The sequence below is a fragment of the Eumetopias jubatus genome, unplaced genomic scaffold (genome assembly GCF_037043125.1).
Source record: "Eumetopias jubatus isolate StellerSeaLion01/CBP00866 unplaced genomic scaffold, mEumJub1_p1.0 scaffold_11, whole genome shotgun sequence".
Lineage (NCBI taxonomy): Eukaryota > Metazoa > Chordata > Mammalia > Carnivora > Otariidae > Eumetopias > Eumetopias jubatus.
Window position 1 is genome coordinate 115182312 of NW_028274817.1, and position 27831 is coordinate 115210142.

At 45.1% G+C, this 27831-nt stretch overlaps 1 pseudogene across 1 annotated transcript; it reads right to left on the reverse strand.

Annotated features, from left to right (window-relative positions):
- Nucleotides 1-848: 848 nt before the first annotated feature.
- On the reverse strand, nt 849-27831 carry LOC148163139 (carbonic anhydrase 5B, mitochondrial-like; annotated as a pseudogene). The gene is made up of 7 exons (XR_015769489.1): nt 27750-27831; nt 22333-22527; nt 12432-12630; nt 7561-7753; nt 6612-6670; nt 5233-5388; nt 849-1035 (listed from the first exon to the last, which is right to left on the reverse strand). The product of XR_015769489.1 is annotated as a carbonic anhydrase 5B, mitochondrial-like (transcript).

Sequence of the window (27831 nt, forward strand, 5' to 3'; positions counted from 1 at the left end):
TGGGGAGTGCTGATCATCAGCTCTTCAGTCGAGGCCTGGGACTCTGCGGTGGTCTGGCAGCAGGTCAGGCCCGGGGTGGGCGTCCGCTCCGTCACCAGGATGCCAGGAGCAGAGGCCCCTTCTCAGAGGCCCCGGCCTGGGCACAAAGGAAGGGACCACTCCATCTTTCCACACAGGCTTGAAGGCAGATGGCCTGGCCCCTGGGCTTGGCCTCCTTCTCTTCGGGGGGGTGGCTTCAAACTGGAGAGGTCTGTGGATCCTCTTTCTTTTCCTGCATGGGCTCCGAGCCCTCAGCCGGGTCTCCTTGGCACAGCAGTCCAGCTGCTCCGGGATGGGTGGACCCCTGCTGAAGCTCCCACTGCGCTCAGGAGGAGTGATTTTGATGGTCACCATGTTGCAGATGCTTAGGAGGTTCTGGGCTTTCCAAAGCCACTGCTTCATGAAACTCTTGCGGTTGCTAGAGAAATCCAACCCCGGGAAGGTGTGGAGGGGTGACTTGCTGTGAAAGCGCCTCCAGGCCTTGGGGACTATCGCCCTCTGGACTCTGGGGTGGTCCACGTGGGGCGGGGCCGGCTCCCGATCCAGCGCTCCCCGTGAATGGAGATGACTTGGCTCTGAACCGGGCCCAGGGGGCGGTGGGCTGGCCTGGGCCGCAGGGACTGGCGCCTCCAAGAGGGGCGTGGCAGCGTGGCCTTGGCTCTGCCCAGGTAGCTGCCCATGTTCGCGGTGCGGCGGGGTTGGGGCCTTTGACGGGGAAATCCGGCCTTCACAAGTGCCCCAAGTGTCGGCAGACGGGGAACTCGCAGGTCTAAGAGCGACTGTTGGTATCAGGGCGCGAGGGCGGCACATGGAGTCTCACGTGGGGAACGCTCTGGACACGGGTCCGGCATGAGCCAGGCCAGGGCCCCGCGGACACAGCGACTGCCCCGGGTGCCCGCCGCTGAGGACAGGGGAACCTCCAGCTCCCACTGCAGGTCCCAGACGCTTGGCTTCTAGGCAGGGGGGCCACGAGGGCTTCGGCTTTTGTACCTGACACTGAAAGGGAGAAAATGTAGGCATTTCGATCAGGTCCTGAAAATTACAGAAAACCGACGGAATGACACTCTCCTTCATTATTGTAAAAATGAACATAATGCACTTGAATGCTCTTTAAAAGGAAGAGGAATCTACGTTTATTAGTGAAGGGGATGTGTGCTTCCATCTTCCATAATGGTTGCTAATGTCACTTTTTGCAATTGTGCTCTTAAGAAAATGGTGAATGCCATTCATGATTTCTGTTTTAGCCCTGACAACGTTGAGTTATGTGGACTCTCCTATAATTTTCAGTCTCCTTCCATTCCTAGAATGTGTTTTTTGTGAACGCAAATGCTATTTCTGTTTTTCGTTTCTGCTGGTAATGTCGGAGTAGAGTGAGTCATGTTTTGCATTTACAACAGTTGATAACATCTGACTTCCAAAACACTGTTTAAAGGCTGCTGGGTAACTGATTATAGTGTTTAGGTTTAACATTTAATTTCTTTGAATCAATCTCTTGGTGAAAATTTCCCTCAAAAGCCCATGCAGAAATGCACCTATTGGGCTGTCCTCAGTGATGGGATGAGAGAGAGAAAGTAGAAGCCAATGTTGAGTCCAAGAGCAGGCTGCAGATTCCATCCAGATCTGAGAGGTGGACAGCTCAACGGTGAGGATACTCAATATAACTTAATGAAGAAGCACCAGAAGTTTTCTTTTTTTATTAGTTTCAGAGGTAGAGTTTAGTGATTCATCAGTTGCACATAACACCCAGTGTTCATTACACCTTATGCCCATCACCCAGTTAGCCCATCCCCCCACCAACCTCCCCTCCAGCAACCTTCTTTTTTCTTAAAAAGATTTTATTTGACAGAGAGAGACGCAGCGAGAGAGGGAACACAAGCAGGGAGAGCGGGAGAGGGAAAAGCAGGCTTCCTGCCGAGCAGAGAGCCCAATGCGGGGCTCGATCCCAGGACCCTGGGACCATGACCCAAGCCGAAGGCAGACGCTTAACGACTGAGCCACCCAGGCGCCCCTTGTTTGTTTCCTATAAGTTAAAAGTCTCTCTGTGTTTGTCTCCCTCTCTGATGTTGTCTTATTTTATTTTTCCTTCCCTTCCCCTATGATCCTGTTTTGTTCCTTAAATTCCACATTTGTGAAATCGTAATTGTCTTTCTCTGACTGACGTATTTTTCTTAGCATAATAGCCTCTAGTTCCATCCACATCCTTGTCAAGTGGTAAGATTTCATTCTTTTTGACGGCTGAGTAATATTCCATTTTATACCCCCCCCCCCCCAATACACACCACGTCTTCCTTATCCATTCATCTGTTGGACACCCGGGTTCTTTCCGTATTTTGGCTATTGTGGACATTGCTCCTATAAACACTGGGGTGCAGGTGCCTCTTCAGATCACTATGAGCACCAGAAGTCTTCTGAAGTCAGAGTGTTTCAGGATGAGGGGGTGTGGTTAACTGGTGGGTGCAGGGCAATGAGACCCCCAACATTCACTACTCACTGCTAAATTTTTTTTTTGGCCAATTCATTAAGGAATGATCTCCAGGTAGATGATTTTTAAAAGGAAGTTCCTATGATAGAAAGTTCTTAAAGACATTTTTCATGGTAGAAATAACTCTTCATACATACCTAACGTATGTCTTCAGGTGATCACAGCATGAGATTGGACGGTCTCATGCCACCGTGTACTGATTTCTTATAATGTCTTTTTCTTTCAAATGTCTACAGAATTTCTCACATCTGCAGCATAACGAGTGGGTGTCATTCTGGTTTGTAGGTAAAGAATCCTCCAGAACAGTCTTCTGCTGGTGAGCTATAGGCAGTAATAAGTAGATCACCCCTATGCTTTTACTAGTAAACCAATGTGTTGATTAATTAAAAGCCGTTTTCCCATTGACAATGTTTCTTTTCACACACTAGGTGGTAAAGGATTTCATGTGTTAGCGGATATTAGAGATTAGCACACATTAGTTGGTGCTTGAGCAGGGGTGAGCTTGCACCAGACATCAGAGACTGTATGGGCACAGTTTTGGTTGTCACTTGCTGGGGGGCTACTGACATCCAGTGGGTAGAGGCCAGGGATGCTGCTAAACATCCTACAATACACAGGACAGCCCTCCACAATGTAACTATTGATTTATTTATTGGGACCAGATAAAATTTAGGGAAAATAAACAACTCATGGAAAATTACAACCTAAAAATTGACATCAAAGGGGTCTTTAGGATACCTTTCTATTCAATACCATGGTATGAATTTTATTTCAAATAGTGTTTTGTGTCCCTTAGGAACATCTGACAGTTTCCTTTTTAACATTTTAAGTTCATTCCAAGGTATTTTAGTTTATTAGTTTCCATTGTAGGGTTCTCTCTTCCGTTCTATCCTGTGATTTACATGTCAAAAGAATTCATGTCTATAAATCAGTATGGTACTCCACTAATGTCTCTCTCATTTATCTTTTTTTGTCTAACTTTATTGACTGCTACCAGAATTTAGTCAATTTAAAATTTAATATGCTAATTATAGTGCAGTTACTAGATATCCTTTCCATTTTAGTCATACTCTTTACTCCTGAGCCGAGATTGGTCAGTCTACTTTATCAACTCAGGGAATTCTCATTTAATTCTATTAAAAAATTTTACAAAAACGGGGTGCCTGGGTGGCTTTAAAAAATATATTATGAATTTTGTGAAATATATTTTAGGAATTTATGAAAATGAAAATATTAGTTTTCCCTTTTCATCCCCTGATGGGATGAAGCCTATTAATCGTAACTATATCATTCCTAATATTGAATGATCCTTACATTACTAACAAAAATTCTACATGGACAAATCCTACTAGAAAAAATCCTATGTGATGTACTGGTAGATTCTAGTATTTTCTTTAGCTTTCCTTTTTTCTTTTTAAAGATTTTTATTTATTTATTTGACAGAGTTAGTGAGAACAGGAACACAAGCAGGGGGAGTGGGAGAGGGAGAAGCAGGCTTCCCGCTGAGCAGGGAGCCTGATACGGGGCTCGATCCCAGGGCCCTGAGATCATGACTTGAGCCGAAGGCAGACGCTTAACCGACTGAGCCACCCACGTGCCCCAGCTTTCCTTTTTTCTAAATATTCTTGAGAGATATTACTTTTGGGGCTTAGTGTTTACTTTTTAGGGGGTGGAATATTTTCTAAATATTCTTGAGAGATACTACTTTTGGGACTTAGTGTTTACTTTGGGGGGGTGTCCAATCTTTGGTGGGTTTTCCTTTCACTGTTATCTTGGCTTCATAAAAAAGAACTTAAAAGCTTTTGTTCTTGTAAAAATTTTTTAATCAATAAAATTCCTAAACAAGTAAAAGCCATTATTATTAGTTTAGTTCATTTATGAATTAAACAACATTTTGTGTGTTGACATAGTAACCACCACTTAAACTTTCGTTTCTAATTGAAAAACAAATACCAAGTCAAAACTTCTGACTTAGAATAAAATTTCTGTACAGACATTGTTGGGTTCTGTCTTTCCTTTGAAATTCCACAGTAAGTTTCTCCTAAGAAAATTAAGGACTTTTGCATATACAGAGAGCAAACTCTGTATGATAGTTGCCAAAGGGGAGGGGAATGGGGGGGGATAAGAAAAATGGATGAAGGAGAGTGGGAGGTACAGGCTTCCAGTGCTGAAATTAGTAAGTCACGGGGATGAAAGGTAAAAAGCACAGGGAAAAAGAGTCAATGGGATTGTAATAGACTTGTATGGTAACAGATGGGAGCTACACTTGGGGTGAGCACAGCAGAACATATGCAGTTGTCAAATCACCATGCTGTACACCTGAAACTAATATAACATTGTGTGTCAACTGTACTTCAGTAATAAATAAGTATCAAACCAGTTTGAACACATCCACTTCCAGCCTTCATTTTTTTCCATTTAAAGATCTTAATTTTTATAGTGATTCTACACAAAGGATATAAAGTAAAATAACATGTTACTGTCAAAAATGAAAGCTAACAGCTTATGTTCTTCTATGTTTTAACTCCTGTCTCTGGTTAACTTGACATATCTCCAAATTCATGTCCAAACTGAGATAAGATGTTAGCACATCTTAATAAAAATGCGTAAGCATTATGAGATGTTAAAAACTGATGCCAAAGTTGGAGCTTAGCTTTGTTTTAAATGGGGAGGCTAGGATTTCCTCAGACAGAAATGTGGAAAGAACATACCTGATCATGATCAACCTCTATGGGCTGCTTCTTAATGATCCAGGTGACGGACTCGGAGAGTGGCGGGGTAGTCAGGGATCCCGAGTAGGTCCAGTAATCTGGGCAGGCAGGCATCAGGCAAGAAGGATCAAACGACCCAAATTCCACAAGGGTGTCCTGGCCAAGAGAAGAGGTCACCCAAACTATCATTCGGTGCTGAAAACCACTCAGGAATTAGATGACAAGGCATTGATTCTTGGGGGCGCTGGGGACTAGCATTGGTCTAGAGGAATTGCAGGTAACTCCGGGTGCCTTAGGACAGAGTCAAGCCCATGCTTTGTTTCTATATATGATTAACTATGCAAGGTTCTCTTTATTAAAATTGAGACATAACTGATTTTTTTTTTTTTAAACTGAGATATAATTGGCAACAGTGTAGTTCTGATAGTCCTCCACGGGAACATGGCACAAACCACTTCCTCCCTCCATTCTGTAAGTTTACTGCAGGTAGTCCCCTCTGAACTCTTTGGGAGGCATCAGGCAGTAGCTGGTGCACGAACAAGGAGATTTCCTTTTTTCAAGAGAAACCAACAGAATTCTCCTTTCTGAAAACACAATGCAAATTTGGGGGAGCCAGGCTCCTGGACAAAAAGGGGAGACAGAAGAGAGGGAAGGGAAAAGAGGGAGATAAACAGGGAGGGGGGGGGAGAGAGAGAGAAGATGCGGACCTCCAGGGAACAGCCCCTTCGGGATTCTGAATCATGAACAGTTAGTCCTGGGGCCTGGACAAAGGTATCCATTCTGAAGGATACAGGTCATTGTTTTTTGTTTGTTTGTTTGTTTGTTTTAAAGATTTTGTTTATTTGACAGAGACACAGCGAGAGAGGGAACACAAGCAGGGAGAGTGGGAGGGGGAGAAGCAGGCTTCCTGCGGACCGGGGAGCCCGATGTGGGGCTCGATCCCAGGACCCTGGGATCATGACCTGAGCCGAAGGCAGATGCTTAACGACTGAGCCACCCAGGCACCCTGGGTCATTGTTCTTTACAGCCAGCCAAGCCACGTTTCTGTCAAACGCTTCTCTGCTCCCTGCCCGTGGGATGGGAGGTCGAGTCAACAGGGCTGCTCTGGGTGTTTCCACAGGGACTCAGAAGGAGCAGAGGAGGGGAAAGCACTGGGTTCCCGAGTCCCCCAGTGCTAGGGCAGGGCAGCAAAACCAAAGCGGTCAGCGTGCGCCCACAGAACCACTTCCGCCCCTGTAAGGTGTCCCAGGGCTGGGGGCTCTCAACACACGCATATTAAGTGGCAAGTGCTCTTTCACGACAACTCGCAACGTGCCTTCTGTCTCTACTCTGAGATTAAACATAACATGTATTTCAAGTGACTTAGGGAAAAAAATTACCTTATGCTTAATTGACGGCACAGTGTCCACCAATTTCTGTAGCTCTTCATGATGTGTAGCTAAAGAACAATAAATGAGAAAATATTTTTTAAAATAAGATCTTATGCTAATATTGTTACAGAATGTGAATTCCTATCAGACAATTGGTGATTACCTAAAAACAATCTACAGTACTGAAACTGCACTTAAACTGAGAATTCAGGATGTTATAAACATCACTGAATGAAAGCACATACAAAACAAACAGGCAGGTGGTCTGCGGACAGGCTGAAGCCCATTGTGTGCAGGAAAAGGTGCCCCTGCTCTGTTAGCCTCCCACCTCCCCCCCCACCCCCAGCCTCCCTGCTGCTTGGCCTCCAGGGACACTGATGGCTAAAGCTGTCCCAGCCAGACGGAGTGGGTAAGGCCCAGCTCTCAGCGCACACCCACGTCCTCAGGGGCTCATTCCTGGAGCCTCAGTGTAATAACCATGTATTCCAGTTTCTGTGTTTGATGCTTTGACATCTGAGGCTTCCCAACACTAGGGGGGTTGCCCCTCCCAGGGTGAGCTAATTCGAAGAGAGAACAAACAACTGAGAGAGTGCCCTTCATAAGGAAATCAACCAATCCAGAGCCCAAGCAGCTCCTTTATCGGGCTCTGACATGCTGGGACACTGTCCCTGTGCCCTACCTGCCCCAGGACCAGGTGGCAGACAACCAGGGACAACCTCTGTACCACAGAACCTACTGAGGTTATTCAAAGTAGCCAATCTTCAGTCCGCTTATACTACTTTATGTGCTCCTTCCCCCAGGCCACAACAGGCTCTCATCCACCATTTCTCCTCCTTCCCTCTGCCTCCTGGCCATCCCTGGTGCTTCCCCATGTGGCCCTGCCTTCCAGCTTTAGGGACTGTAGGATAAAATTTTTCTTTCACAACAGTCATTCCCATGTCTGTGTGTCTTGCCATACCTGATGAAAACAAACCTGGGGCACCCTGACAACACTCCGCCTCCAGAGTTTGCAGGAGGCCTGCACCTGCTGAGCCTCCAGGAGCTCAGAGACCCTGCAGAGAGTGTGGTCTGCAGATTTTCCACCCAGTTCTCCAGCTGTCAGCTGTATGACCTGGCAAGGAAGCAGTGAACTTCACGGAGCTTCACTTCATCTGAAAAACGGAGATGATAGTATCGTCATCAAAGACCTCTGGAGAAGACAAATGAAGCACTTAGCAAATACATAGTTACATAGCACCCAGAGCAGCCCTGTTCCTTTAGCAGTTCCTTTCCAGATCATTTCCCATAGCTGTTTGCCTTTATCTTTTTATGCCATTTAGAATATAGTAACTGATCTCACATTTTAACCATTATTTGCCCTCATCCTTTTATAATAGTGCCAAAAAATAGAAATGTAATGCAAACCACAAAGGAAATTTTCAAGTTTCTAGGAGCCACATTTAAGAAGTTTTAAAAAAGGTGAAACTACTTTTGATAACATATTTTATTTTGCCAAATACATTGAAAAGATTGCCATCTCAACATGTAATCAACATGAAAAATTACTGAGTTTCCATTTTTTCCAGTCTTAAAAATCTGTTGTGTATTTTACTCACACAACACATATCAAATTAGATGTTAAATTTTCATCAAAAATATTTGATTCATATTTTACTTGAAAATATAGATACACATACTCAACTTGTTCTAAACATTCTTACAAGTTTTCTAACAACTGAACTATTAGTTCTTAAATTCAAATTCAAATTATAATAAAATAAAAAATCCATTTCCTCAATTATACTAGCCACATTTCAAGTGCTTAAAAGCCACAAATGCCTTATGGATACCATATTGGACAGCACCATTTTATATCATTTGGGATGTATTTTTAACAATCTTGTATTTTAAGCATTGCTTATCTTACCAATGTATTGATCCCAATATTCTTAAATAACAACATTGTAATGTTCCATCTTTCGATTCTAGTATACATTTAAAGTTGGTAAGATTTTTTTTTACCTTTAAAAATATTCCTATCATAGGGGGACCTGGGTGGCTCAGTGGGTTAAAAGTGTCCTGACTCTTAATTTTGGCTCAGGTCATGATCTCAGGGTTGTGAGACTGAGGCCTGCATTGGACTCCACACTCAGCACAGAGTCTGCTCCTCCCCCTACTCATGCTCTCTCAAAAAAAAAAAAAAAAAAAAAAAATCCTATCATAGCTAAACCATCTTCCTCCAGTTGTTGCATCCTTAAAGCTTTGAAATTTGCTTGTATTATGATGCACCAAGTGCAGCTGAAACACGATAAAAAGGAGGATTAATGCCTGACCCTATAGGATTGCTCCAAAAGAAATCGACTGCCTTATTCAACCTACAATATTTAAACACGTTTCCTCATGCAAAATAAAGCCACTGGGAAAAGCATATGACAATCTGATGCAAAATGAGACAGAAATAAAGAAAAGGAAGAAATTTATGCAGGAGCACTTAATATTACTTTGAAATAAAGGGATTTATTTGATGAGAAAAAGTATTTATATAGGAAAGAGGATAACATTTCAGTAAGGGATCAACATTTGTTCATTTCCATCTTGATTTGCAGGAAATATGAAAATCCAAAATCCACTGGCATCAAAAGCAGTAAAGATGCTTATCCTGAGAGAAGCAGATTCTCCCTATGGAAATTAAACAGGAGGTGAAGACACAATTCTTCTTCGATGGATAACCACTCCAAGTGTGTTTCTTTCCATTTTTAACGTAGTATTTAAATTAAATTAGGGGAAAAGTTGTAAAATTTTTTTTTTATTTCCTTACGTGCTCCCTATACTTCCCTACAAATTATTCCCCATCCATCATTCATGACCTTTCTGGCATCACCATCCCCCCAGCCTCCCAAGGGAGATGACTCAAGGATGTGGTTAATTTCGCTTTCTCCTCACTTGAAGAGGAGTCCATCTCCAAGTCCCGTTGCTTTTTGTAGAGAGCAAGATGGAGGCACTCATGTCAAGCAGGGGCCCATGTCAAGTGGTGATACAGGCAGTTAAGCATACTGCAGCTACCAGATATCGCCGAGAGCAGCATCAACCGATGACACCCCAGAACTTATAACAAGCAGAAGCAGAGAAGTCTGCAGGGGCCCAGGACTGATTCAATCCCTTTAAAAAGAGAGGGCTTTTGCAGCAAACAGACTCCTCAGACATAACCCCTCTATGTCTAACCACTTACAAAAGGCATCTGTTGCTGAAAGCTGTGCCCAATGGATCTCTGAACAGCACTGAGATCCTCCGCTGCTTGAATATCAGAAGTGAGTGCCGAGAGCTGACCTGGCCTGGACTGACACCTTATCTCAACTACGCGCCTGTAGACTGATTATGTGTTTGGTTCCTTCACTTCCTGCCCCCTGTGTTATCTTCTTTGTTGTGTGGTTTGTTTTCTGTCCTGCTCTGTGTGAAAGGTAAGAAACCAAGTTAACCACGTGGTGAAATGTCACTGAGCTGGGAACCTGGACCTGCTCTTTCCTTTAGGACTGAATAAGGCTGACATTGTGGGAAGACACAACTTGTGTGTGCCTTCACAGTGTGCTCATGACACTTTTATTTTAGAAATGCTTTTTAAAAACGTGCCTTCTCCCTACTTCAATTGCTACAGCCTTCATTTAAGCTCCTACCGTCTCACACTTGGATTGATCTGACCTTGTGGACCTGTGCTGATTGGGTTAATCTCAAAAAATAAAGCGAATGACTTATTAATTAAATGAAATCATGCTCTACCACACTGTCGTATAAAAATAACCAGTACTGATGAAGCTGTCTTCTATCTCCCCTCCTAAGCGGCAACAATCATCATTCTTCCTGTCTCTCCCCAAAATGCACATTCTGCATTGGTCACTGTTTTTGGCCATTTTCTGAACATCTGCTTTTGCACATGATTTTCCCTCAGTCTCCAATGCCCTTCTAATCCTTTTGACAAACTCCAATTCACCCTTCAATACCCAAGATAAATGTCCCCCGATAAAGGAAATCTTCAACTTTTAATATCTGTGGGTCCTGCTCTGGGGGTCCCAGGGAAGCTCTGCTTTAACACTTGCCAAGGTCAAAATGACTCAGCAACACCTCAGAGCATGCCCTCCACATCTGCCCTGGGCACACACTGTGTATCTGCTTTGTTGAAAATAACCAAAAACGTGCATTCTGAACACAAAAGATAAGAGAAAGTAAGAAACTTCCCTGGTTCCCAAGAGGTTAAAGTCAGATAGCACTGCATATACTGGAAACTTAAGGGCTGCAACTTCCAGAAAAGTTCTTTGTCTAATTATTTGTAACTTTTTAAAAATGTTGTAACCTCTTATGTATATAAAATGTATGTAACCCTACCTCAAATGAACCTTTACAGGAAGCACTCTCTTCTTTGTGAACATTGTGTATCCTGGGCAGCTGTCCTCACTTGGGCTCGAATAAAACTCCCCCCCCCCACACCGCCCCAGATATTCTAGGTTTGTTCATTTTGCATCAACACCTGTCCTTGGTGAAGTCATCACAGACTTCTCGGAGCAGTCTTCATCATCCCCTCCTCCGTGGTCCCACAGCACTTTTAGAAACCCTTCCTCAAATCACACTGGCTTTATAATTCTAATTTCCTGCATGCTTCTCTCACTACACTTTGCTGGGAGATCAAGAATCTAGTTAGTATTCCTGGCACTTGGTGCAATGGCTGGCACATGGCTGGCACTCAGCAAATACAGAACGAATAAATAAATCAATGGTTGACAAAATACATACATGTTGGCTAAAATACAAAATGTGACTAAAAATACAAAGTCTCTTTTTCTTGCCTATCCTTTCCAATGTACTGCAATCTTACCATTTAAAATCTGGCTAAAGAGTATTACTATTTAATATAGAAGCTATTTGTAACATCAGCAAACAGAGGAAGATTAGCACACATTCCACATACCAGAAAACAAATTTCAAATAAAATTCAAATGATCTATATATATGGTTTCAAATAAAAATAAATTCAAATATCTAATTTTAAATAAAATTTCAAATACACAATCTGTGTGTGTGTGTGTGTGTGTGTGTATATATATATATATATATATGAATAGAAAACACCACTCATACCAGAAGGAAACATGCACGAAAATGAAAAGGGACATGGTTCATACACTCAAAAAACTCTAAGGATGATGCAGCAATTCCACTTTGGGGTATATACCAATGGAAAACAACACCTCAGAAGATACTTGGACACCCATGTTCATAGCAGCATTATTCACAATAGCCAAAAGGTGGCTGCAACTCAGGTGTCCACAGACAGGTGAACAGATAAACAAAATGTGGTCTATCCATACAAGAGTATTTTTCAGTCTTAGAAGGAAATTCTGACATCTGCTACAATATGGGTGAACTCTGACACTTTGCTCTGTGAAATCAGCCAGTCATAAAAAGACAAATACTACACAATTCCACATAAATGAAGTACCCAGTAGTCAAATTCAGACAGACAGGTAAAATGGTCACAGCCAGGAGCTGAGGTAAGGGGAAAATGGGGAGTTATTGTTTAAGTGGTATAGTTTAAGTTTTGCAAAATGGAGAGTAATGGAGACGAATGGTTGCACAACAGTGTGACTGGACTTACTGTGGAACTGTACCCTTAAAGATGGTTAAGAAGACAAATTCCATGTTACATGTATCTTACCACATTAAAAAAAGAAAAGCTCAGTGCAGTGAGTCCCATGCCACTGCCCAAGGCGGTCTGCGTGCCCGTGGATGCGGTGTGGTGTGGCCTGGGCTGACACGAGGCTGTCCCTTAACTCCAGACAAGACCACCAGTCGGGCTCTCACCTGATTTATCTGCAGAATCTTCAAACTCCACGAGGAAAGAGTACCCGTTATTCCAGACATGGAGGCAGGTGGTGGGGTCGTAAGAGATGGTGAGCGGTGTTAAGCCAGGATCATAGACGCTGTCCCTCCACCGGATGTTGATGGGCGACTGGCGCTCGCCCCCCCGGGACCAGGTCCACGGTCTCCCAGAGCGGGTGCACTAGGAGAAAGCACAGCGGGGCCATCGTCAAGACGCCACTATCCGGGATCACACGGCAGGCAACTCCGGTGCTGGCGTGTGTCGAGGTGACGGAATCCAAGTCTCAGGAATTAGCCACCTGGGGGCTCATGGGCCCGACGGAAGCAGGGGACAGAGGCGGCTCAGAGAGCGCCTGGCGCAGGGGCAGCCTGCTGCTCTGTCAGCCACGAGCCGCTCGGTCTACCCTCTCCTCTCACCTAAACCAGGTGCCGCCCAGTCTCCTGAGGACAGTAAGATGCGTGCAGACTAGCACCACGTGGAAGGAGGGGATTCTCAAACGGGTTTCCTTTCTTTACTGATCATCTTCTGAGCCCCACCCACCAACCAGGTTCGCATACAAGTACAAATTAATGAAACTTTCCGTCGTGGATTTCTCTTCAACCAAGGCCACGGGGGAAGAGGAGGGACAATTTTTGGAACGCAAGTGTTCACTAAAGCACTGTAAATCTTTTAATTGCCGGGCTAGTAGGAATAAAGGCTTGCGTGGCATGCGTCTATAATTTAGCTTGCGATCTGGAAGACTTCTGGATTCTTTATACAATGCGATATTACACTCTTCCAATTGAGATGAGGGCAATACTCCAGGGTTTTGGAAAAATGAAGGAAGGTACCGATGAATCTGGCGAGGAGAAGGAGTCATTTCTTTTCTTTTTTTATTTATTTTACAGAGAGACAGCGAGAGCAGGAACACAAGCAGGGGGAGTAGGAGAGGGAGAAGCGGGCTTCCCGCCGAGCCGGGAGCCCGACGCGGGACTCGAGCCCGGGACTCCACACAGATGCCACACATCACTGATAATGATTTTTCTACAAAGAATCAAGCACCAGGTGTTCGTGGGAAGTCTGATAAATCTCAGTGGACTTCCTGTAACAGAGAGCTGATGAGACATCCATGCATGAGGGATAGGACGACATGCATGACTGGGGGTGCTCCAGTTCTCTGCCCCGTAGAAACACCCCAGATGGGTAGAACCAAGCGCAGTAGGAGAGGCAGAAGAAACATGAATTGAGATAAATCATTACCAATGACCCTCTGAGCCTCACCCCACTACGAACTATGAGAGTAAGGATCTGAGAAAGTGATAAGGTAGCTGCTATTCAGTCAACCCACTCTGTATGGCAGGTTCACAGAGACACCTTTTTTCATTTAAAAAAAGGCCCAGGGCGCCTGGGTGGCTCCAGTCGGTTAAGCGACTGCCTTCGGCTCGGGTCATGATCCCGGACTCCTGGGATCGAGTCCCACATCGGGCTCCCGCCTCAGCGGGGAGCCTGCTTCTCCCTCTGACCCTCTCCCCTCTCATGCTGTTTCTCTCTCTCTCTCTCTCTCTCTCAAATAAATAAATAAAATCTTTAAGAAAAATTTTAAAAAGGCCCAGAAACTTGCTTCCGGTTGACCTTTACAAAGGAGACATTTGTTTTGCTTGGGTAGCTGCTAAAATCTATAAATTCAAAATCCTAGCCGTATGGGTTTTTTTTGCGGGGGTTAAAAATGAGACAGAGGGCTCTCCTGAGAGTAGACCAGTCGTTCTCAACAGAAGGAGGGATGCTGCCCCTAGAAGACATTTGGCAACGTCTAGAGACATTTTTGGCTGTCACAACTGGAAGAGAGTGCTACTGACATCTAGTGGATAGAGGCCAGACATGCAGCTAAACATCTTACAATGCACAGAATTGTATGACCCCAAATGTCAGTAAGTTGAGAAACCATGGTCTCTGCAAACTCAGGGTATTTTTTTTTTTTTAACTATTTCTTTCTGTAAAACAGTACCATCTTATCTCTGGAGAGATCCAAACCCAATGTTTTTATTGATTTTCTTAGTATAAAAGAACTTGTTCCTTTGAAAACAAGAATTTTGTTTCAAAAACCTAAAACAGAAAATGCATTTGCCTGGTACGATATTTTAATATAATAATCTAATTGGAATGCAAATTAGAAAGTAACTTGTAGGGGTGCTGACAATACTGACTCCATCTTTGGCCCTCCATCTTGTTCGCTGACCTGTCTTGCGGCTATGTGTTATGGGCCCCTTAGAGATTAATATTTGTACCTTAGAAATGCCAGCCAAGGCCAGAATGTGGAGAGGTTCGTCTTGGTCTCCTACGAATCTATCAGAGATAGCACAGTCTCTCGCCCCTTCCCGATGCACAGATAGTGCCACAAGGTCTGTTCAATGTTGGCTGTCAATTAGGTGCTTGCAAACCCTGTGAAATGCATGTGAGCCCTCTGACCTCACTACAGCACCCCCTGAGAGTCCCCTCGCTCTATAAAATCTGTGGACCAAGGTCCAGACTTTCCAAAGAATAGCTGTGTCTCGTCTGGATCGGCCGTCACCTGCCTGATACCCCGCAGTAAGTTACTCTGAATAAAACTCGGTGTAAACTGTACGGAGTGGCCTGCTTTGTGTTCCGGTCTCAAAGTGTCTTCTCAGTTTGGGGGAAACTTTACTACCCTTCTCCCACCTTCCAACACAGGCAAACAACCCTGATTCAGTTGTAAGCATGCCTGGCACAAAGAGACCTTGCAACTCCTTCCCCTCTAAGATACTCAGACTATGGCTGAAGGTTTGACAACTCACACTCTTCAAACCCAATTCATGAGGGTCTCCTGTAAGGACTAGGCAAGAAGGAAACTAACAAGCAGATCCCCAAGACGATCCCTCCTTTCACCTTGACTCGTCCCCCACACTCCATTCAGGAAATGCCCAGAATCTGCTCTCACCCATGCAAACACTAGCCCAAGAGAAGCAGGCCTTTTCCTTCATTGCTCTTTTATGACCTTAACGCTCCTATCAATTTATGCCCTTTGATTCACAAGTTCAGCTTCTAGAAGGTTTCCTTGCCCCCACCACCACTTCCTCCTCTGGGAACCCAGACCATCCCCCGACCAAGGCCCCTTAGTGACTGTCACCCTAGTGAAGCCAGCTTTTCCCAAGGGTTTGTTTTGCAAGATAAACTGTCGTGAGAGATACAGTGACACTTTTGTTCTTTCTTCCTGTGGGTGCCAAGGGCAGGCCACCCCAAAATGTGCCACTTTGGCTTATTATTTCGAATTAAAGTTACTTAAGAAACAGCCAGTGCAAGAACACTTGGAACCCCCTTTGCCTCCAGAAGGCAAGAAATAAATCTCCCATGTGAAAGGTACTCTTCCTGCACCAGGGAGGTAAAGAGACAAACCTCATCACCAGAGATAGGAAATTCAGAGCCGAGAAGTTTGTATAGATAACCCTTGTTCCTTTTACTAATTTACTACTCCAGCCCAAATTCTGTTTAGAATTCCTTACGAACTGAAGATCCTGAATAATACGTTTTCTTTGTCTTGCCAATTCCCCACGTTGTTATTGTTTCTTTGTAACGGTAGAAACGCTAGCCACTTTGGTCATTTCTTTGGATGACAACCGTATTATTGAGCCTCCACATGCACGTACTTAAACTTTTGGGATTTCTTTTCTGTCGATCTGTCTCATGTCAATTTAATTCTTAGACCAGTTAGAACTTTGAAGAGTAAATGAAAAATTTTCCTCTCCAATACTCCCATCTCCTTCCTCCACTTTAACAAAATACAGACTGAAATATCTTGGTAGTTGCTCATACTTTCCCTCAAAACAGGAAGAGGATTAAGTATTCTGATCAACAGTGCCTTCATTTTCAGGTTCTTCTCATATGGGGAAAGTGAAATAAACAGAAACAGTGATCTTAACCCACCATGTTTCAGTGAGCAGAGCCACACTCCCATTACGAGGCTGTCACTCCTATACTGCTGATGAGCAACAAAAATACCTGTAGATTCCATAGCGAAAATGTGCTCAATTCTAGTTCTTATCTGGAGGACTAGTCCTGGTTTTGACTTATTTTGTCTTTGTACCACCCTGTGTCTCCAGCCTCAGGAGGGTCCCTCTTTCAACTCGTGAAACAGAGAAAGCACGTTCCTGTCTTAGCCCCTCAGTTCCTGCTCCTCCTCGTCAGAAATCAATTTCCCCTCATTCAGCTCAGGGCTGGCTCCTATTATTGGCTTGTCACCTCTTCGGCAAAAGTGTCACCTCCTCACCTTTCTGACTACCCTCTTATTATATGATCCTCCCCTTTAAAAAAAATCCTAACATTGTTTTCTTCAAAACATTTGTCACACAGGCGTAATAATTCTATGCATACATGCTTAATTATCTGCCTCTCCCAGGGTTGGATAAGCCCCAAGAAGAACTGAAGTGGCTTTTAATCACTGCCTGTTCACTGAACATATAAGATGAAGAGCACTGCTGGGAAGGTTCCAGTCTTCTTTCCATCTCTATGCCTATTACTTTACTGATCACATTATATTTTCTTTAAGGATCTTTCAGGCTTATCTCTTGCCTTGCCCATAACCAGCAGCCCAGTTCAGGGCCCTATACCCTGGACGTCATACCATGCCTCTTGGTCTTAATACCCTTTACCATGTTTTGTCATTCACCAGTTTTCCTAAATTACCACTCATCACGTTGTTCCTGCGTTAAAGTCTCTATGTCAAGTCCTAATTTGTGTCCAGTGCCAAGGTTTTCCTATCAGGAACCCACCTCAGCCACCTAAATTTCCTGTCTCCTCATTCTTCCCAAACTCTGGTTTTGCCATTCTATTCTCCTTGGTCATTCCAAGTGATATCTGCTATAAATGTGTAAAACACCTACACGCTTTCAAGACTTAGTACAAAATAAAGAATGTAAACTATCTCAATACTTTTTACACCAATTACAGGTTAAAGTGGTAATATTTCGGGGGCACCTAGGTGGCTCAATCGTCAGGCGTCTGCCTTCGGCTCAGGTCATGATCCCGGGGTCCTGGGATCGAGCCCTGCATCGGGCTCCCTGTTCGGCGGGAAGCCTGCTGCTTCTCCCTCTCCCACTCCCCCTGCTGGAGTTCCCTCTCTCTCTGTCAAATAAATAAATAAAATCTTTTAAAAAAGTGATTCATATTTTGGATATACTGGGTAAAATATATTAGTAAAATTAATTTCATCTGTATATTTCATCTATATATTTCCTGTATAGTATTTCGTAAATGAACAATTTTGTTTGTTTTTCCTTCAGTTTTACTGAGATGTAATTGACATGCTATTTGTTCTTTTTTAAATGTGGTTGTTGGAAAACACAGAATCGCCTATATGGCTCATATTGGTGGCTCACGTTATTTTTCCAATGGACACTGTTGTTCTACACCCTCATTGGCTTTTCCTCCCGCGCCTTGCCCTGTTACCGTCCTTTTTCTCGAGACGTGCGATTTCCTCATGGAACTGAAGACCACCCTAGTAGGCCTGGGGCTCAGCACAGGGACGTGACACAAAGGGACAGCCCCCTCCCAAATGACAAAACGTTAAGGATGATCTCAGAATCACAAACTGTCTTCTCAGAGCATGAGGGCTGTTAGATGCACCTTGATGCTGAGCCCAGGTAGCTTACAGCATACACATGCATTTATCAGCACAGGAGACTAAAGCCCACAGTTCCTGGGGGTCATGTGTTGAGGGCTAAGTGTTAGCTCCTTATAGCGACTGGCACCCCTGAGGCTATTAACATAATTTCAAGGGGTTCTTAACCAGTCCTTTGTTTCTCAGGATTATTCATGAGTTAATGGAAGACAACATAGTCGGGGTATCCCAGTTTGTTTTATCTAGGGATTAATAAAATTCTCTGTGAAGACATTGCGAAACAAGTTTTCTTTTCTTTTTTTTTTTTTTTAAGATTTTTTTATTTACGGGGGCGCCTGGGTGGCTCAGTCGTTAAGCGTCTGCCTTCGGCTCGGGTCGTGGTCCCAGGGTCCTGGGATCAAGCCCCACATTGGGGCTCCCTGCTCAGCGGGAAGCCTGCTTCTCCCTCTCCCACTCCCCCTGCTTGTGTTCCCTCTCTCGCTGTCTCTAGAGATTTGACCCCAGGACCCTGGGACCACGACCCCAGCCGAAGGCAAGGCAGATGCTTAACGACTGAGCCACCCAGGCGCCCAACACAAACAACAAGCTTCTTAATACTATTGTTGTCCAGCCTTTGTGTTCATCAAAGTTAACAGGAGAAATAATAGAACAATTTACTAATACAGTTATGATACAGACCAGTCCTGTCAAACAGAACTTTCTCCGATGATGGAAATTTTCAATATGGTGAGCGCTAGCAACTTGTGCCCATAAAATTATAATAAATTGACATTTATGTGAAAATACACACATGGGGCCAGTGGCTAGATTTTATACAGTGCCATTCTATTCCACGTTGTCCTAAAAAGAAAAAAAAAAAGTTTGTTTTCCTTCTCAAAGCAGGGAGATCGTTAAGATTATCATTGGAATAACAACAAATCTGTACCATCTTCATTCTAGTTGATACTCTTTATATTTCATTAAATTAAAAATTAACATTATTGAATTTATTTTTTTCTGCTCTAAGATCTCTGCCTAGTATTTTTTTTTCATGTGACAATTAGGCTAAACTTCACTAGATGATACACTAAGCGAAACTGATTTTATTTGCACCTTAGGTAATAGATGCCGGACTGGACTGTCAACATTTACCGTCTGCTCCTTGAGATAAGAGCAAACAGCAATGTGCGTGGACAGCCAATGATTCCCTGGGGGCGGGGGGGAGGGGAGAGGAGTGAAGGTGAAGCACAAAGCACAGACAGGCTCTAGGGAAATGCTGCTTTCTGAATCGGCCATATCCTCCTCCTTCCTTTACTCCTCATTCTGCTTAACCCAATCTTAACAATGGCCACACAAACATCTGAGGGAGGCACTGAGCCTGTGATGATTAGATAAAGACGGTGATGACGATAATCCTAGTACTCGAAGTAACGTGCCAACACAGTCCTCACTGTGTGGCAGGCACCAGCTAAGGACTTTCCATGTTATCTTTTCTAACCCTCAATGATCTTGGGTCATTCTGTCACACAAGTAGACAACGGGCCTCCTGCTGGAGTTTTAAGTTGCCAGATACAACGTGTATTGTTTTTACAACTGATCAGTGGAGGGTCTGGGATTTAGGAACACGACATGCTCAGTGGCTCAGGGCAGCAGAGACTGTAATATTCTCCCCTGCAAAAAGGGAGGGGTGGTGCAATATGCCAAAAGCCAAATCAAATCATGTCTGTTACCTTTTTTTCTTAGTAACTTAAAAACAAGAACATCTGATGTGACAAATTAATCACGGAAAGCCCACATCTCCCCAAGCCACCACTTTTTGTTTTAGTCAGCCCTAGAAGAAACAAACCATCCTAAAGACATTCGTATGTTGGATTTTAGACCTTTAACTTTCAACTCTCTGTTAAAAAAAGTAAAACTTTAGTAACTACATGAACATGACTAATTTTTTCCATTTTAAGCCTCAGACCACAAAATGCCAGTGTTGAGAATAAGCCAGTCCTGGTAGGATGTGGGTCTGTTGGTAGGAAGCCACACCCAGCAACCAGAAATCTGTTATGACTCCAACCAGTTCACTTGAATGAGAACACTGTCATTGTTGGAGGAAACAAAGTAAATATGGAATAGAAATGTATTTATGGAGCAGTTCCAAATCCTTGGATTTAGCTAGGTTAGCACTACTAATTTAAAAGCATTCCTTTCTTACCTTCTTTCTTTATTACGTGCATATGATATCAAAAGAGAGTAAACCCGGGCGCCTGGGTGGCTCAGTTGGTTAAGCAACTGCCTTCAGCTCAGGTCATGATCCTGGAGTCCCGGGATCGAGTCCCACATCAGGCTCCCTGCTCTGCGGGGAGTCTGCTTCTCCCTCTGACCCTCTTCCCTCTCGTGCTCTCTATCTCTCATTCTCTCTCTCTCCAATAAATAATAAAATAAAATCTTTAAAAAAAAAAAAAAAAAAAAGAGAGTAAACCCAAAGAGAAAAAGTGGAGAAACCTAGACCCAAAAGGAAGGCAACACGTGAAAATTCTGTCAATTCCTTTAAAATAACAGAAAATACGAAAAATTCCTCTTTAACAACATACTTAGCCATTTTACCTCTCCACAAATTCAAACTCATCTCTCCACAAATAAATACATTATTCTCTCCTATCGTCGCACTGATTCTTTTGTTTTAAAGATATATATATATTTATTTATTTGTCAGAGAGAGAGAGAGACAGAGGGAGAGAGAGCACAAGCAGAGGGAGTGGCAGGCAGAGGGAGAGGGAGAGGGAGAGGGAGAGGGAGAGGGAGAGGGAGAGGGAGAGGGAGAAGCAGACTCCCCACGGAGCAGGGAGCCCCATGTGGGACTCAATCCCAGGACCCTGGGATCAAGACCTGAGCCGAAGGCAAACGCTTAACCGACTGAGCCACCCAGGCGCCCCCGTCCCACTGATTCTTAAGCAGGGGCAGTTTTGTGCCCCCAGAGCTCATTTGGTAATGTCTGCTGATATTTTTGGTTGTTACAACTGGGTGGGGATACAACTGTCATCTAATGGGTATTTGGCAGGGATGCTGCTAATCACCCCACAGTGTACACTGCACCCACAACAACACAGAATGACCCATCCCTCTTGTCAGCAGTACCTCGGTGCACAATCCCTGCTCCATAGGGATGGGGCAGGGAACTGGTATTTCAGGAGGGGAACGAGATGCGAAAGCGTTCAGGAAAGGCCATCTGCCGCCTCGCTTGATATGCTGCGTCTACGGCAGAGCACACACCGGTAAGCTGGTCAACTGGAATGAACGCTGCCATTTGTGACTTGAGAAAGGATATTCCAGAGCGTGAAGCTACCGACCTGCTTACACACATTAACATGCAACTTCCAGAACGTTAAAGACTCACAGAAATAATTCGCAGTCTGTGGATCAGTGTCAGTAAGAAGACTGCTGCTAACAAGAACGATACAGAACAGGTTCCAGAGTATTTGAAACTGGGACACCTCTCTTATCCTATTTCTGCATGACATCATCTTATTTATTTTAAGATTTTGTTTTTATTTATTTGACAGAGGGAGACACAGCGAGAGAGAGAACACAAGCAGGGGGGAGTGGGAGAGGGAGAAGCAGGCCTCCTACAGAGCAGGGAGCCTGACTCGGGGCTCGATCCCAGGACCCCGGGATCATGACCTGAGGCGAAGGCAGACGCTTAACGACTGAGCCACCCAGGCACCACCGACACGACATCATTTTAACATGTTAAAATTAGTCAAGAAAAGAACTTTCCAAACCTATCATGGAAATCATTTTGCAATATATATGTGTATCAAATCAGCACATGGCACACCTCGACCTACACAATGTTAGGTGGCAATTCTATGTCAATAAACCTGGGGGAAAAGAATTTTCCACATTTATTTTAGAAGACAAAGAAACAAGTGGTTATTCTCACATTCTAAAGGCACATACATAATCCCACTCTGCAATGCCACCGACACCCGTATGGATAAACACAGGACACACGTCATTGTCATGCAACACCAAGCCTCTCACTCTCGCTTTTTTTCAAAAGTTTCATTTATTTATTTGAGAGAGAGAGCATGGGCCAGCGGGGGAGGTGGGGGGGGAGAGGGCAGAGGGAGGGGGAGAGAGAATCTCAAACAGACTTGAAGCTGAGTGTGGAGCCCGACGCGGGGCTCGATCTCGTGACCCTGAGACCACAACCTGAGCCGAAACCGAGAGTCGGCCGCTTAAGCGACCGTGCCCCCCAGGCACCCCCACCTCCGCTCTCTTTAAGGCAGCAGTGTACTCACAGGCTCGGTTCCGGCTTTTGTACGTGCAGGTGTAGAGGCTGCAGGGCCTCGCTGGCACGAACCTGGCGGTCTGCAATCTTCTCCACAGTGACTTGCATGGAGAGGCTTGAAGAATGACCCTCAGGCTACTCATCGCCACCATGTTTAGCTTGAAATCTTGACCGGGCCCCAAATAACTTGCAGGAACCTAATAACCTAGAGGCAGGAGGACAGAGGAGGCAAAGCTATAAACAACGGAGACTGCCCATCAAGTGGAAACCTGTAAGCAGGACCACAGCATTCAGACTATGAGTACACATGGCAGGGCTGGGGGTGGGGAGGGGGAGGGGAGGAGGGGGGGATGAGTCGGTGGTTAATCCGCTCCTCTTCCGGAAACTCACTGGCTACCCCAGGAGGACAGACTCTTCTGCTGTGCCGTCCACTTCCCACTCCTGCCTGCACACCAGCCCCGTGGACTCGGGTTCTTCCCGCTCGCTCCCGAAGAAGCTCCCTCCCGCCTCAGGGCTGGTGCAGATGCTCCTCCTCCACCCGCCGCCTGGTCAATTCCTCCCCTCTCTGCAGGCCTTCCTCTCCTGCACCACCTCCCAGAAGCCTCCCCTGACCCTGCGCTCACCGGGCGAGCCTGGCGCCCTCGTCTCCCTCGTGGTGCTGCGTGCAGTTGCACACCTCATCGAGAATGGACTTTAGGACGCCACCTCCCCAGCCACGAGCCCCGCGGCGGTAAGGACCCTGTCTGTCTCTGGCACAGCTGCATCTCTCAGGGACACGGTGCCTGGCCCGCGAGGGCAGCTCGGTGACCTGGGCACACTTCCTTGGTGAGGGAGATGTTGATCCCGATTCCAAGAACCGCACACTGTGAAGTGACTGCCGGCATGTTCTTGCACAGTAGGAAGGGCTTTTCCTAGATGCCGCCATCACCCCGTTGTGTGGTTATCTATACTTCTGAAACACTTTTAAATGCTTGCCATTTAAGAGGAGGGCCTCGTATCCCTACCGATAAGATCTGAAGGACCCCCGAAGCTCTGCCCATCTGAAGGAGGACCATGTCCAGAGACAAATCGAAGCTAGTCTCACAGGGATGGGAATTCTGCCACTAAACGTTTGCATTTCAACAGTTATGGTCATTTCCTTTGTTCCAGGAACCATGTTGGCTGCTGGGATGCAAAGTGGAACAAGGCATGAACTCCACCTTCCAGGTGTGCAATGAATCTCTCCCCCTTGGAGCCTCTGGAAATGCACATCATATGGCAAGGAAAACCATCCGCGACTCCTCAGATTCTGCCTTTGGCCTATCAGAGGGCACTCAAAAGTCTGGCAATGGTGGCGGGGAGGAGAGGGGCCCAAAGTCACAAAAAGAAATAAAGTGTTGGGTACATAGGTGGTTTTATTATAATATTTCCACTGCTTGTTCAAATTTGAAGTTTGCCAAAATAAAAAATTAAGGGAAAAAAGGACATAGATTCTGAAATGAGGTAGCCAGTGGTCTATTATTCCTTAAGCCTGCTCAAGGAGGCACTCAGAAGTCTGGCAACGGTGGCGGATCCCTACCAATGCTAAGCAAAGAGGCAAATGTTCTCATTTCACCCTTCCCTCTCTTCATGTACTTCACTGCTTTTAATTGGCTGTGAAAGAGCTCTTCTCCCCTGTACTGCTGCCCTTGACCCCACTAGATCGGAGCTAGAGAGGAGAAGGCTACACCCAAGGGAAAGGAGAGAACAAAAAAAATCACACCTGAGCTGTGTCCAGTAAAAGCAGGAAGCAGAGTTACTTCCTATTGCTGCCTTGAAAGGAACAAATGCGGGCTCCAGGCAGATCCCTTTATAACCAGCAATAAGCCATGTGTCTGGACAAATATTGTAAAGTGAACTGTGGCAAACAGCCAGTCTTGCAACCTGCTGCCACACACTCTGTTGTATGCATCACTTTGCCAATGAACACTCTCAAGGCAGTGAGTGAAAATGCACAGCGTGTTAGCCAGCTTGGGCTGTAGACCAAAATACCACAGACTGAATGGCTTAAACAACAGACACTTATTTCCCACAGTTTTAAAGGCTAGAAATCCAAGACCAATTTTCTAGCCAATTGGTTCCTGGTCATCTACATCATAGCTTGCACACAGCTACCTTCTCACTATGCCTTCATATTAGGAACAGACAGCAAGCTCTGGACTCTCCTTTTTCTTCTAAGGATACTAATCCCATCATGGAAGACAACCCTCATGACCTAATCAAACCGTAATTATTTCACAAGGTTCCATCTCCTAATACCGTTCCATTGGGTATTAGGGCTTCAACATATGGATGGGGGTAGGGAGAGCAGAAACATTCAGTCCATGACACACGGCCACCACTTTAAAGGGGTCTAGTATAAAGTTTAGAATCCCATATAGGTGCCTCGCCTCCAGGCCTAAATCCCTACGTGGGGTCTTAGGGCCAGTGTATTAGTTTGTAACAAAGAACCACGACCTGGGTGGCTTAAACAACAGAAATTTTACAACAGAATTTATCGTCTCACAGTCCTGGAGGCTGGAAGTCCGAGATCAAGGAGTTAGTAGGGTTCGTTCTTTGTGAGGGCTGTGAGGGAGAATCTGTTCCAGGCCTTTCTACTTGGGATGGTTAATTCTATGTGTCAATCTGGCCAAGAGATGCAGGTGACACAGTTGAAGGTGGAGCTGGATGGGGATTTGAGACTAACTTGAAAAATATCCATTTCCCAGAGACTGGAAGACCCTTAGGTATTATTCCGTACATACAGGACGGTTTCCGATGACTCCGTGTGCAAAGCACAGGATGGAATGCAGTGGGCAGAGTGGAGCCGGAAAGGTCAGTGACAAGGAGATTCCTTCAACCATCCTTCATTCAATCCATCACTCTGTTATCCTTTCATTCATCAGGATAGCAACCAAACATCTATTAAACGCCAGACACTGTTCTAGGATCATTGGGGGAATAAAACAAAGTCCCTGCCCTTGTGAAACTTACGTTCTAGTAGGGGGAGACAGACAATAAACAGCAGTGTAATACGTAAGTCAGTTGTACAGACAATTAAATTAAAATATACTCAGTGAAAAGCAGAGCAGGATAAGTAAATTTGGAGTGCCACTGGGAAAGGAGTGTTGCATTTAAAGTAAGTTGCTCAAAGGAGGCCTTACTGAGAAGGTGAGATTTGAGCAAAAGATTGAAGGAAATGAAGGAATTAGTAATAGGACTAGCAGGAGGAAGGGTATTGCCCAGGAAGAGGGAACTGCCTGTGCAAAGACCCTGCGGTGGGAGCATGTCTGGCACATACAAGGGGATAGTAAGGAGGCCAGCATGGCAGGAATAGAACGCACTAGGAGCAGGGTAGTAGGGGAGAAGGTGGAGAGATCATGGATGCCAGATCATGTAGATTTCTAGGCTACTTTGTAAAGCTTTTTTCTCCAACTCAGGGTTCCTCAACCTTGACATTATTGGCATTTGACCAGATAACTCTGTTTGGGGGCTGTCCTATACGCTGTAGGATGTTTAGCAGCATCCCTGGCCTCTACCCATTAGATGCCCATGGCACCTCCCTCTAACTGTGACAACCAAAAATGTCTCCAGATGCCGGAGATGTGCCTTGGAAAAGGGGAATCACCTCTGATTGGAAACCACTGCTCTAAGCGAAATGGGGGCACAATGGAGTTTTGGCAGCACAGGAGGGACACCAACTGATTTATAGTCTTAAAAGATCACTCAGGCTGCCCTACTGAAAATCAACTGGGATGGGAAGCAAGAAAGCAGCAGGGAGATCATTCAGGATAATCCAGGGTTGTGGAAGAAAAGATGTCATGGTGGAAGTGGTGAGAAGGGGTTGGGCGTTGGCTACATCTTGGAGAGACTGCCCATAAGATGTGAAAGAAAGGAGTTAAGGATGGCTAGAAGATTCTTGGCCTAATCTGGAAAGATGGCGTTGTCATGAACTGAGATTAGGACCACAGTGTGCAGAACAGGTTTTGGGTGGGACATCAGTAGCTCAGATTTGGGCATATGAGTTTTAAATGAAATTCCAGTAATCCAAGTGAGACAATATGAAACACTGAACCAGAGAGTGACAGTAGCGATGGACCAAAGTTCTTTGTATTCAGGAGATTGCCATTTTGGTAAAAAAACGTAGGATTTGGCACTCAACTGGAGGACAGAGAAGGGAAGTAGTTGCTGAAGAAGGCCCCGTGATTTTATGGCTGGATGATGCTGGTGGTAGAATGAGGATGAATGCCTGAAGAGAGAAACAAGCCGGCAAAAGGAGCAGGTGGGAAGGGAAAGAGGGCAGTCTTCCTGCTAATCCTATGGATTTGAGGCCCAAGGGGACAGCGAGAGGAAAAGTCTAGCAGATAGTTGCCAGGGCAGCTATGGTGCTCAGCAGAGGCCATGAGGCTAAAAAGAATATTTTTGTTCCCAAAATATTCAAGAATAGTGCAGCTCTTTACCAAGACTCAGAAGGGAGGGTGGGTGTGGTGAACTTTGGTTCAGTGTAAACTCCAAAGCAGGCTGAGAATAGTGACAGTTCTCAGGGACGTGCAGGAGCAGGTTTTGGGTAGAGTGTGGGGCAGTTTCTCTCACCAGAGATATCAGACTTCTCTCCTTATTCCAGAAGACTTTTCAACAGAGTGGAGATGGCCAGATTCGCAGTAAAGGACGAAGGGAAAGCAGAAAATAATGTGACTTTCAGGGGGCTGACAGGAAATTAATTCCACCCAAATTAAAGTGTACACATCTTCGTTATCATCCCACAATTTTCAAGCTTTATCAGCAAAAATAAATGAGAAGGAATTACACTGATAATAACGAGTTTTCGGCTGCCTCCAAACAGTAGCTTTTAACTCATGCCACAAAGAAGCAGGGCTACCAACAACGTTCATATTTTGTGGGTTCTTTCCCTCCAGATCTGGGGCAGAGCACAAATGAAAAAGGAAATAACTGAACAGAGAAAACTCAGATACGTCCACAGGACAGAGTTATGCTGCTGATCCCCTGCCCTGGGGGTGGTTGTGAATCTATCCATAGCTTTTGGCATGGTCAGTGGGGGAAGAGCAACAATGCAGATGTGAGTGAGTCCCAGCCTGCTGCGCCTCGGTTTCTGCAACTGCAATTCCCCCACCTCCCCAAGTCTCTGAGACAGCTATTCTACCGTTAAATGGACAAGACCCTAAGGAGATGTAGCTGTCTGGTGACCCACACAGTGGAGTAAAAGGGATAGAGTAGGGAAAAAGCGATTCCCTGCCTCTTCGTCTTCATTCTACAGAAAAGCCCGGCCGACACTGCGGCCATCCTCGCGGAACCGCCCCAGCTCCCGGGCCCATCGCACAGCGTGGTCATGAGCAGAACGGTACCTGTCCTCTCTGAAAGGGCTACGCGTACCCCCCTACTCCTCATGCTCCAATCACCGCCCGACCTTACCCGAATGTTTCCCTGAGCGCGGACCCCTCCGCTCCATAACCGGGAGAGACTCATGCGCGCGGCCATCTTGGCTACGTCCCGT